The sequence below is a fragment of the Canis lupus genome, chromosome 3, assembly GCF_003254725.2.
Source record: "Canis lupus dingo isolate Sandy chromosome 3, ASM325472v2, whole genome shotgun sequence".
NCBI lineage: Eukaryota > Metazoa > Chordata > Mammalia > Carnivora > Canidae > Canis > Canis lupus.
The window spans coordinates 15,597,974-15,610,238 of record NC_064245.1 but is presented as its reverse complement, the minus strand read 5'-3'; positions in this window follow the sequence as shown (position 1 = coordinate 15,610,238).

Genomic DNA, 12,265 nt, shown 5'->3' with positions numbered 1-12,265 from the left:
CCCACGTGTCTGGTTACTTGACAGATGTCCTGAGTGCAAGAGAACCCTCCCATTAATTGCCATTCCAATTATGATTAGAACGGGAGGTGAGGGTGGAAACTTCTAAGGTCCATTACGAAGTTGTCTAGATTTATTTCCTCAAACCAAGCCGCCGCCTTGGTTTTGTAAATGCAGAGGGTCAGGCTCTGTGTGGGCTGGGACGGGCAGGGAGAGGGCAAGGCACCTTGGTGGCTCCCAGCAGCTCTCGTGACCTTGTGGATGGTTGGTGCCCTGCACAGAGCCAAGCGGGGAGCCCGGAGTAGGCTCGGTTGGAAGTGGAGGCCGAGTCCAGGGGCCATTGGCTTCAGTGACCGCAGGTGGGAACTTGCCCACGCTGGAGAGGCCCCGGAGAGGCGTGGGGAGCTGAAAGGCGGATTGAGGGCAGGGGAGGGCTGCTCAGAAGCCTCATGTCCCTATAACTGCAAGATCGGCCTCTCTCCAGCTCTGGGAGAGAGAGTTAGGGCCTCAACGCTGCCAAACCTACCTCTGCTCCCCCTTATGGTCCGCTGCAGAGCTGCCTGGGGTTTACCCTTCACTCCAGCCTCTGTGACAGGGGTGCCCTGGAGGGCTCTCAAGCTCAGTTGGGTGAAGGGAAAGGCCCCCCTGTGGCACTTATGGCCATGGACCTGGAACTGGGGAGCTGGTGAGCTAGGCTGGAGCAGGTTCTTTCCAGGAGCAGCGTTTGGGCTCTAGTGGCCCTTTCAGGGCAGAAACCTGCCGCTGAGGCCTCTCTTTGGGGTGTGCGTGGGGGGCTGCTCTCTGTTACAGCTTTCCGAGCATGAATGTTTTATAGGATTCTAGTCGGCGCTGCAAGAACACATACTACCAAGGGAGCTTTTTCCTAACGTATTAATAAAGGCAGATCTTTTCAAATAACACCTCTTACCTCCTCCCCCACCTCTCACCCCCAAACAGGCCTTGGATGAGGCAAGTGCTTCACTTTCAGAAGTCATTGACAAAGTTTTGCTTTCATTTGCTGATGAGAAACCTCCAGGATCCCCCACTCCTTTAAAAATGTATTAACAAGCTCCAAGCCGCCTGAGTGAGGTTTTAATATTCTAGGTGCGGTGCGGCCAGGGCAATGCCACACTGTGTGGAGAAACCCCTGCGGGTCCACCTGCCACCGGGCCTGAGCCTTAGGGAGGCAGGGAGGGCACAGTGGCTGGAGTGAGGGGCGGTCGGGGGCCCTCCGGCCCTCGCAGGGGTCCCAGCCCGCCCTGGGCCTCAGCCTTTGCACTACACTGGGGGCAACCGGCTTTGAGCCTAGACTGACCGTCCTGCGGACTGAGCGCCCAAGGCCCAGAGGGGCAAGGGAAGAGCTCACGTTTAAACCCCTGACCGCCCCCCAGAAAGTCTCAGAGAGCCCTCCCGGGTTGCCAGATGAGGGAATGGGGGGGTTGGGGTGGGGTGGGCTGCAGGCCCGGTGCAGGGGGGAGGGGATTCGGTCGAGCTGCCTCTGAGCGCTCACCGATCCTTGCTGCCTTTCTTGAAATGAGATGTAAATATATTCATTACAGAGTGATCCCTCTGATGAAAACAGATAAACATTTTTGTAGGTCGGAAACGTATTTTTCAATTAATTTCAATATGGAAGCCCCAGCACAAGGTGGCCAGTGTGGGGACCCTCCCAGAAGCCAAGGCCTGGGGTGCACCAGGCTCTCGCTCCCGGCCCAGAGGGGACAGTGGTAACTGGCCTGTCGCGGGCCTCGGACCGGCCTGGAGCCCGGCCACCTCTCCGGCCTGGGCCCGAGGCCCCAGCAGACCAGCGCCGCGGCAGGGAGAGCAGGCCTCGCCCCTCAGGGCCTCACTGACCCCTCACAGGCTCGGTGCAGGAACTGGGGGCGCTGGGCCCGGCGACCAGAGGGGGACCGGGTGGCCCGCTCCCTGCCAGGCGGGCCTGGCTGGGGGCTGTGGGCAGGGGCTCTCTCCTGCACTCTTCAGAGGTCTCTGTGTGTCTCAGGCGGAGAGACAGAGCCTCCCAGGAGACTCAGGGGCTCTGGGGGTGCCCCCCCCCCCGCAGGGCAAGGCAGGCTTCGGGAGCTCGGAGGGCACAGCGGGCCCCACAAGTCTGCTCAGGCCTCCCGAGGTTCAGGAGCTGAGAGCGCAGTGTTCAAGCCCTGGGCTCAGCCTTCCAGCAACCAGGGAGCGCCCCCTCTTCTCCCGGAGCCCTGGCAGGGCTCCCTGGCCCGGCTGACCCGGGCCCCAGGCCCAAGGACTCAGGGCCCAGCGGCCCCCCGGCCGCCCCGCTGTGCAGAGGGGCCGCCCCAGGAGTGGCCGCGGCCTGCGTCCCCTCAGATCCTGGAAGCCACTGGGCAGAAGGCGAGGGGGAGCGGGAGGGAGTGTCCTCTGCCTGGGTGGCCGCCCAGAGGCCCCAGCAACGAGCCCGCCTTGGAGCCTGGAGCCGAGCGCCAGGGGGAGCCGTGGAACGTGGGGGCGAGGCCGCAGGCAGGTGTGGGCGCCCGGGTCACGGGGCCTGCGGAGGCCGAGGCGCAGCGGCCCTAAGGAGCTGGCAGGGTAGGACCGGGCTGTCCCCAAGGCCGAGCAGGTACATCAGAACTGTGGGAGAGCGGCCCACACAAGGTGACGTCCCCCTCGGAATTACCTGTGACATCTGAAAGTCAAGCGCTCCCCTTTCTAACCCAAACACTTCCTGGGCGACTGAGAACTTTGGGGGCTTTGAAGTCGGGTTAAACTACTTTAGCCACACGCTTTCCTGAAAACATCAAAAAGCCATCTTAGGACGTGCTCTCCTCTGGGGATTTCTAGGGCAGGAGGTTGCGCCCCGTCCGCAGCCAGGGGACAAAGAGTGGCCTCAGGGAGTTAAAATGTGACCTCAACCCCCTCCCCAGCACACCCCAAACTGCCCAGGCCTGGGGAAAGCCCCCGGGGTGGGGATGGGCGTCCCTCCTGGCCACCAGAACAACCCTGGGCTTCCCGGGCCCTGCCCCTTGGGTTGCTTCAGGCTCGCGGACTCCATCGGCCGCAGAGGGTGTCGGTGGGCTGCCCCCCAAGCCCCGTCTCCCAGCTTTGAGGTCAGGGCCACTAGGTTTGCGGAGCCCCTTCTATCCGAGCCCACCTGAGCTCATCTGCTTGGAGAGTGCAAAAAGTTTATTAAAAAAAAAAAATCCTCCCGGTCAGCTCACAGGCAGCCCTTAGATGTCCTACAGCGCCAGGATCACCCCCTGTAAGCCACTCGAGTCTCCAGAACGAATCACCTGAATGTCCCTGCAAATGGGAGACCCTGAAGGAGAGTGGGGAGGGTGGGCAGGGAGACACAAGTGGAAACTAATAAAACTCTTGTTAGAGGGCCCGCTCAGGATCCGCGGTGTCACTGGGCCTTTTACTTGGAAAGCCAAAGAGTTGTATTCCTAAATGAGTTAAAGACCCATTTACCTCTGTCGTGTTCTATTCATCAAGCCACAAGTTGAGAGTTCCTAACATGAAACTATTTGTTTGCTTACACAACCAGCTGGGCGCAATTTCACGTCTGAGATATCTATCTGAAAGCGCCTCTCATTTATTATCTCTCCTTGTCAGCGAATCCATTTTCAAGCTCCCCCTCCCCCCTTTGGGGTTTATTTATTTATTTTTGGTGGGACTTCTGCGCCTGGGAGGACCTGGGTCTCCAGAGCTCCCCAGGGAGCAGCCGGTCCCTGCGGGGGGGGGGGGGGGGGGCTCCTGCTGTGCCCGGGGCACCCGGACCCGGGTTGGGGGGAGGGCAGCAGAGGTCCCCTGCTGACCCCGGCGGGCGCCCCAAGGGCCAGGGTGAGGGGCGGGTGGCGGGTGGACCTGGCGGGACACCCTGAAGCCGCCCTTCTCCCGGGGTGTCCCCCCTGCTAGCAGTCCCAGAGTCAGCCGCAACCACCTGTGCGAGGAGGGGTGGGAGGAGGCCCGGGAGGGGAGTCCAGGAGCCTCTCTCCCAGTTGGGGGCCCGAGATGCAGATTTGAGAGATGCTTTTACAAAGCCTCACCTAATCCCACGGGGCCAATTTCTTCTCCCAGGCTGGGCCCGGAGCGCAGAGTGAGTAACCAAGATGTAAATAGTTGTGTGATGGGTTGGGGGAGGGGGCAGCGCATTTATTGTGTGTGTGCGGAGGGAAGAAGGCTGCACGTGGTTTCAATTTTGAAGCACAAAGAAATAACATGCAATGCAGAAAATAGGTTTATGAATGTAATTGAGAGGAAAGAAAACAATTAACACGGTGCAAGGTTGCACACTCGATTCTCCACCCCTCGCCTTCCCTTCTACCCCAATTTTGAGAAATCCGGGTCATGTGAATAGAGTGGGTCTAGGCAGTTGGATCCGGCTGACAAGGGAACCCCTGATGGAGATCACAGTGATGGGTGGATAATGGTGTCTATCCATCTCCTAGTCGGCTAAGGCCTCCTCCGACCAAGCTGAAAGCGAGGGATCAAATCCCCAAGTCCATTGTATACAATGTCCGTAGTTGTAAAGGTGGAAAGGAGAAGGGGTGTGTGTAAGGCAGGGGAGAGGGAGAACGAGAAAGAGAGATAGCCAGGGATTTCTTTAAGACAGACCAGGCTGGTCTCTGCAAGCTATCCTATTGTGTTGATTTAGGAGGACATTTGCTGTATATAACGTTTAAGGCTGATAATATCATTGCGCAGCCAGATAAATAAAGCGTTGGCCCAACCGTGGGGTCAGCGATCGATCTCTGGGCTCAGAGGAAAAGGGAGAGAGACAGGATCGAGCACGAGGCTCTGTCTGTGTGCTTGTCAGGCGGCAGGCAGGAGCCCGAGTGTGTGTGAGCGTCAGGGTGTGCGAGAGAACCAAGTCTTCAGCTGGCCAAGAGGCTCATTAGCATTCCTAACCCATGGACCTGCGCTGACAACTAACAGAGATATCCCGCTCACCACCAGGCCTCGTCTCCTTTTGTCTTCAGATCTGGAGGAGAAAAAGATTTCTCGGTGGAAGCTGGAGCCTGAACTTCCATGTGGTTGATGGAGATTCAGGGTATAAAGAGACGTTTCAGGATCCTGCCTGGTCTTTCACTCTGCTTTTAAAAACTTCCCTCCTAAAGAAGGAAGTTCCTTTTTTTTCTTTTTTTGCCTTTCTCTCTTAAAGTGTAATATGTTTGTTGCAACTCCAAGCTTAAATGAGAGGGAAAATTCCCTGAAAATATTTTGCCATTTCTCCTTGTTGACATGCAGAGAGGTGGATGTTTATATGTTTGGCTCACAGACACATGTAAAGCTGGTACTTTTCAGGATTTCTAGAACATAGCAACCAGGGGTTGTTGGAGATTTTTTTGTTTCTCTTCTTTCTTCTGCTTGGTTTTGTTTTGGTCGTGACAAAATTCATTTGGTTTCCCACAATACAGGGTCTGCTTATTACCTTATCAGTCCGCTGTTTGGGTAAAGTACAACCTTTGAAAATTAAATAGGGTCTAGTTTTGTGTTAACCATCAGAAATGAGCAATTTTAGAGGCCTCCACTATTCCAAGGGACATTGTAAGATTACACTCTTTCACGCGGTTTTAATCACCTTACACCTATTTGGGGTTAAGTGTCTCAGTTAACTACATCTCCCAGGGATAAATACGGATCCAGTGCTGTCCCAGATCCTGCGCCTTGAACTCCATCAAATGAGGCAGATAGTTTTACATCGGAGTGTACAAATTATCCCATGTTGACAGATGTTTGTCACTTAGTAACTTCTTTCCAAGTTTTCCCCCTCCCCTAAGCCTTCTTTCTTGCTTGCTTTGTTGTTTTAAAATATGCATGTCTCTCACTGGAATGCCAGTCACGAGTGCAAACTTTGTGTCCAACCTCCCACATGAAATGATCCTTTTAGAGGGAACTCGATATGTCTCAATCTGCACTTCACTCAAAGCCTGTGGGTACGGGCCACTCACTCACTGGTCCTGACTTCAAAATAACTCAGCAGAAACGAGTTTCCAACTAAAAATCCCCTCGAATGTCTCCCAGGGAAGAAATATAGCTCCTATAATTAAAGGAGGCAACGGCCGGAGGGGGAATGCAGCCGGCAGCCAAAAAAAAAAAGTAAGAGTTTTATTTATTTGCTGATTGAACTTGGGTTGTCACGACCAGCAGGTTTATCCACACTGGAAGTGCTGGCGGTTTGTACTGTGTGTGCACAAGAGGGAGAGGTGGGCAGAGAAGAAGGGGAAGGGGAGGATGACACGGAACAGGGGGTGTGCAAGAGGTGAGGACAGATTTGGGGGAGACAGAAACTGATCTCTGTGGGACAAGGTAAGGCAATTTCCTAGCACTGGGTTTGCGTAAAAACTTGTAGCTGAGGGAAATGGGAGGGGGGGAGCTCAGAGGAGAAGAGGGGGTAATTATAGTAAACTCCTAAATGTGGGGTATCGTCAGGCAAAGGAGGACTCTGATTTCCCTAGAAAAGTAATGTGACAGCAGGAAAATTATTAGCTGTGCTGTGTGTGGCGGTTTCGGTATGTGGGGGGTGGAATTATGAAGAGAGGAGCCGGAGAGCAGGGAAGAAGTTCCAGGACTCAAAGCACAAGTGCCACGGAGCCAGAAGCCCTCCACCCTCCTTGGCAAAAGTTGCCTAGTAGGTGTGGACGTGAAGTCTCTAGAAGACATCATCTTTACATCGTATTTTAATGAGTTTCATCTATTTGAACTGATTCTGGCATTAGAAGCACTTATAGGATGATTCAGTTCACAGGATGAAGAACACCTCCCCATCTCTTTGGCCAGCCCCCCCACCCCCACCCCCCCAAAAAAGAAGCTTCGAAACAGAAGGAGTACTCAGGCTGGGCAGCTCATTTCTATTAAAAAGGCAAAACTTTAGCACTGATGGAAAACAGATGAATTTTTTTCTCCCTCTCTCTGAAACAGTTACTCTCTTTTACTGATGTGAAGTGACGTCAGCAGGGCCTGTCCTATCCCCTTGGAGGGAAGGGAGGGAGGGAGGAGGAGGGGATGGAAGGAGGGAGCTGGGAGAAAGAGCTACAGAAAAAGAGAAAGAGCGAGCTGAGAGAAGAGGGAAGGGAGGGGGCGGGAAGGAGAAATTGAGAATGAATATCCTCCACTTTTTTGACCAAAATTCCACAAAGAGTGGGCAACACGATGCCTGGGAAGCCCGTCACGGAGAGGACACCCTTCTCAGCTCCGGCCCGGTCGGCATACCCTAACATATGGAAAGCTTACAGGCCCTGTGCACTTATAGGAGCCGATAATGCATTAGCTCTCAGCAATATTTACAGCACCGCGCTTAATACACACCAGATGGTTCGCGACTGTGCCGCCCCAGCCAGCTCGCTCCTCGGTTTTACTCGGCGGCACTTTGTTGCAATTACGCTCCATGCTGAGACCAATTTTATTGGTGACCTATTTTTCATATTTGCAGCGTTTTATGTTAAAAACCTCCTCTCTGGCCTTTTTTTTTTTTTTTTTTTTTTTTTTTTTGGGGAAAGGGCAGCAGCGCCCAGGAAGGGAGAGCTGGGGAGGATGCTGCTGCAGCTGTCGACGTGGGGATGCCTAGATGCATATTTATCACGAGGTTGCACACCTCGGGTTTAAGGGAGTCCACCGGGTAGACATAAATACTCGGGTCATTACGTTGGTTTCCCCCAGCCCCTGTTTGTCAGACCCCCGCGGACTGTCTACGCGGCGCGTTCGCCTCCGAGTCGATACAGCGGACCATAAATATTGTATTCCATTAATTACCACGCCGCTGGCTGATGCCGGGCGCCGGCGTCCTCGAGCGACGCAGGGCAAATGAGGACGCGGCCCGAGCGCGTTTGCAGGCTGCGAGCCCCGCTGACAGCGCCGCGGAGCCGGGTCCCGGGGCCCGCGCGGCGCGGCGGGCGGCCTGGGTCGGGGCGGGGCGCGCCTACCTGCGCCCGGGCGGCGGGGACCGTCCCAGAGGCGCGCCCCGCGGGGCCTCCCCCCCCCACCTCCCGCCTCGGAAACACCCCCGGGGGCCCGACTCGGGGACTCTGCTTTGCACCGAACAATATAAATACCCCATTTGCGGCGACGCAGGTGTGCTCTTCCTACCCAGACTCTTCTTTTCCAACCACCCCCCCCAACTCCTCGTTGACACTGACTCTTTATACCCCCTTCCCTTGCTTTAAAAAAAAAAAAAAGAAAAAGAAAAATCACAGATGTTTACTTTATTGATATAACCTATACCATGGTTAGGCGGAGAATAATATGCCTCAACTAACAGTCATTTAGCAAATAATAGAGGCGTTCTGGATGCTTTCCAACGTTACACATGTACTTGGTCATAAAATGATACGTGAAAAAATTAACATCTGCTTTCCTAAAATAAAGTGTGCCAAGTAGCTTTTTATGAATGCTTCCCTCATTTTAAAAAGAAATATGGAGAGATAAACTGGCACCCAGATGTATGGCATATTTATAATGGTTTTAGGATTTAAAGGTAGCTATTCATTGCACAAACCATTTAGAAGCTGACGGTTTAAAAGCTACTTAACCCCAGACATCTTCGAATCCTGAAGAGTCTTCCAAATTTTATTATTTAAAGAGGAATTTACTGTAATTTAATTGTGTATCAAAGCAGAACTATGTGCAAGTCGGGGCACTGCAGCCTGAGCTCAACAGAAATTCCAGCCCGCCTTTTATTTACCTAATTTCTCAGCAAGGTTCCCAGGCCCTTAAGAAAGCAGAGCTGGAAAGTTTAGTTGGGCTCTTTTTTGTTGTTGTTTAATTCCACTATTAGGAAATGAGGCCTACCTTTGAATTATTTCATTAGGATTTGGCCTTTTGGGGGAAGGGGTGGGAACCATAATCATTAGTGGCTTTTTATTATTTCTACAATAAATGGCTAGATTCTTTGTTGAATAAGCTGCTTGAATGTTTTGCAGATGTTCCACTTAGACCAAATCTGACCCCCTATTTCCTCCCAAATAAGTCGCCTAAACTCTCCCACCAGTGCATTTACTCGAGAGCACACTCCCCCATCCTGGCAAGTTTATAAGTGTAGAACATATTCTTATGAAATTTCCACCTAACTGCACACACGCACACATACACATTTACACACACACACACACACTCCCACCCACCGAGCCTCTGAGCGTGGCAGAGGATAAGAGAGAGAGAGAGAGAGAGAGAGAGAGAGAGAGAGAAAAAAGCCGGGGAAACTGGTGAGGCGGAATGGAAAGGAGGAGGGCAGTCAGCCCAGTGGTTACTCCCCTGCGCGGAGGCGCGCGCTGCTCGGGCCTCTCGCCCCCCTTTGTGCCTCGGGTTGGGAACGTAGGGGGTGGCCCGGCCGCGCCTACCGGTTCCCCAGCGCTCGGGGGGCGTCGGCCCTCGGGCTTTCGGGCCGCCCGGGGAGCCGGAGCCGAGCCGCGCTCCCCTTGGAGCCTCGCGGCCGCGCGTGGGCAGCGGGGGGGCTGACAAAGGGCTCCGCGGGGCCGGGGTGCAGGGAGGTGCAGCCTGGGGGCAGAGGGGGCGACCGGGGTTCAGGGGGCGGGGTGCAAGGGGGGCGGCCGGGGTGCAGGGGTCGGAGTGCAGGGGGGGCGGCAGGGGTGCAGGGGGCGGGGTGCAGGGGGCGGGGCGCAGGGGGGCGACGCCCGGGGTGCAGGGGGGGCGCCGGGGTGCAAGGGTCGGAGTGCAGGGGGGCGACGCCCGGGGTGCAGGGGGGCGGCCGGGGTGCAAGGGTCGGGGTGCGGGGGGGGGGGGGGACGACGGCCAGGGCGCAGGGGCGGGGCCGGCAGGGGCGCAGGGGGGCGGCGGGCGGGGCGCAGGGGGCTTCCTGAGAGCCGGGGCCCCGCCGCCCCAGGCCACGGGCCGCGCGCGGGAGGAGCCGCTTGTCCCCTCCGCTCTCGCTGGGGAAGCGCTCGGAGGGCGCGGAGCGCGGGCAGGGCCGCGGGGGGCGGGGGCGGCGGAGGGGGAGGCCGAGGACACAGCTCCCTTCTGAGTGACAGGACTCCTTTTCAAAGGGCAAACAAGGAAAGGGAAGGGGGAAGGAAGAGAGAGAGAGAGAGAAAAAAAAAGTCCTGATATGAATAGGAGAATTTTCCAGGTTTCGCAGTGACTCCCACTCCTCCCCTTTTCAAGACCGAGATCCTTCCCCTTCTTTTCCTCCTCCTCCTTCTTTTTCTTCCCTATTCCCTTTTCCTTCCCTTTCTTTCTGTTTTTAGGTGGGAAGTGCGTGTGCAAGACGGGTCTTGATGGGTTTCAGGAGAAGGAACGATCTGTTAACTTTCAAGCCTCTTTTGGGGCTGGAGAAGAAAAAAATAATTTTGCTGAAACGTTGTGACCTGGGTCGGGGCTCCCAGGCCAGACGGGGTGGGGCAGCAGGGGAGTGAGGCTCCCGGGCAGAGGTCTTTCGGTTAGAGACGGTGTGTTTGTGAGGGAAAGACAGGGACTACCTTCCAAACTCCTCCCTCGCCCCAGCACCCAAACCTGTCAGGTCTTTGCTTCTTAGCAGAAAAGAGACAGTGCCCTTCTTTGGACACCTCTAAGGTGATCATTAGATGCCTCTGTGAAAAATCAGGTTGGGAGAGGACAACTCATCTCTCTCACCCATGGATTTTTAAAGCCTGCCTGTATTTGTAATTTGATCTTAGAAACACTTTTATTATGTCCATTCTCAACCCTGGCTATTTTTGTTTTTAATTGTTGAAGGGCTATGGCTTAGAGAGAAGACAACTTTCTTTTTAAAAAGATTTAAACCCACAGTACCAGTTGTTTGTTGTTGTTATCATGATTATGATGGTTATTATGTCATCCCTCCTTTTTGCACTTGATCTGATGAGAGAACTTTTTAAAAGAGTGTGAAATGAAGGACACAAAGACAGTATATCAATGAAAAGAAGAAAGTGGCCCTTTTAATGAGAACTAAAGAAAACCCAAATGTAGATGAAGTGTACCGTAAAAGCTGCTTCAAAGTCCATCCTAATTCCCTTGGGCTCAGTCATCACGAACTTGTGGTAATTGGGAGTTCTTCACGGAGGTAAGGCGGCCCTGGGTGGGAAGTCCTGCAGATGCACCTCCCTGCCCCATAATTCCAAATACATTTTAACCAAGAACTTGGAGATTTTACAGAACTCAGATTTGGCTACTTCACTCTCAAATGCTACCTGCCCATTAAAGTAATTTGTTTTCTTCCCGAGTCACCGTCCTCACGAAGGGAGCTTCACCCTCCTGCTCCCCGCACCCCCCAGCAGGTTGGTATACGCTGGGCCATATTCTAGGTTTTGACTATCATTTTGTGATCAACTCTGTTTAATTTTCTATTTATTTTTGGACCTCAGCCTTTCTGGATCACAAAAGTCCCCACAAGCAACACAGCAATAAATCCAAGCAAAAATAAGACAGATTTCCTCATCGATGTGTAATAAAGTTAAAGGACATTGTTTTGTCAGACAAGCGCTAAGTAGAAAATAAATCTCAGAGTCTGGGGAAACAAAACGGAGCGCTGCTGGCATGTGTGTAAATTTACTTTTAAAAGCAATAAATCAATGTTAAATTAAACAGCTGGGTACCCTGTCTAGGAGAAGGTTCAGTGTTTAAGAAGACCTTGATGGGAGAAATGTGCTATTTAACAAGACACCAAAAAAAAAAAAAAAAAAGAGTTAAATTTTTATTGTGAGCTGAGGCAAGACTGGCCTGGGAACTTCTCTGAACTTCCTAGAGGAAGACGAGGCATGTGAACTGTATCTACTTGCCATCCTGAGAGCCTTACATATATGTTTTCAGGCATCAGGAGGCAAGGAGGTTTCGTGGAAATGTCTTAGATGTTTTGGAAATTGTCGATTAAGCTCTCAGATCCTCTCTTTATTGGCTTAGGTTTGTTGGAGGAGGGGTTATGATTTTTTTGTGTGTGTGTGTGTGTGTTTTTTTTTTTTCTGTAAATACTCTAACCTGTGGAGATATTTTAATGAGCACATTGAACATATTCTTATCAAATGGTTCCTTTATTCTCAATGTGGCTGTTTCGCCCAGGATATGGCATAGTGGAAAAATAAAGAGATCTGTTATTGCATATCTGTTATGCCTGTTTTCATTGAGAAGTAAACCTGAGGGGGGAGTAGCATTTAAAACTCAACTGGAATGTTGTGATAGTCATTTTCTAAGGGTTCTTTCTTTCTTTCTTTCTTTTGTGGTTGGTTGGTGGTGGTGGTGATAGTGGTTTTTTGTTTTGTTTTGTTTTGTTTTTTTCCCCAAAACACTTCACTGGGAAAAATTGTATGTGTGGGGTTGGGGCAGGGGCCAGAACAATAGAAAACCCAAGCTCGGC